The sequence below is a fragment of the Crocuta crocuta genome, unplaced genomic scaffold (assembly GCF_008692635.1).
Source record: "Crocuta crocuta isolate KB4526 unplaced genomic scaffold, BGI_CrCroc_1.0 scaffold1544, whole genome shotgun sequence".
NCBI classification, from domain to species: Eukaryota; Metazoa; Chordata; class Mammalia; order Carnivora; family Hyaenidae; genus Crocuta; species Crocuta crocuta.
The window spans coordinates 43959-44620 of NW_027530906.1; positions in this window are offsets into that span (position 1 = coordinate 43959).

The window sequence follows — 662 nt, forward strand, 5'->3', positions numbered from 1 at the left end:
CAGAGAGAGAGGGAGACACAGAATATGAAGCAGGCTCCAGGCTCTGAGCTCTGAGCTAGCTGTCAGCACAGAGCCCGACGCAGGGCTCGAACCCACGAACCGTGAGATCATGCCCTGAGCCAAAGTCGGACGCTTAACCGACTGAGCCACCCAGGTGCCCCTGTGTATCTTTATTTTTTACCACAGGGACATTTCTCCAGGATATGGAGAGTAGAGGAGAGCAATAGTGGTTGTGGCTGCATGTCTGACACTCCTGGGCCGTTTTTCCTGAATGGTTTGAGTGCCCCTCTGGCCCCACAATCTCATACCAATGACTCCTGAGGTTCCAAGCATCTTCAGGATCTACAGTATCTCTGACAGTGGCCGTCAGGAGGAAGGAGTTGCTTATTACAGCGGTCTCCGTCATTAATTTGTGCTCAGTTTATGGTAGATGCTTGTTATTCGGCGAGACCCTGCACAGTCTCCAAACTGAAGTGTTACTCTTAACAGAGATGCCTCATTTTCTTAGTAGCCCCTACCTGGACCCCTAAGTTGTGACCCTTGAGTGCCTGGATTCCAGTGAGCTCAGCTTTTCCTTGTTTAACAACCCATAAATGGATTTCCTTAAAATGAGACTTTGTAAATAGAAACTGAGAAGAACCCAAACACTTTGAACTACACGG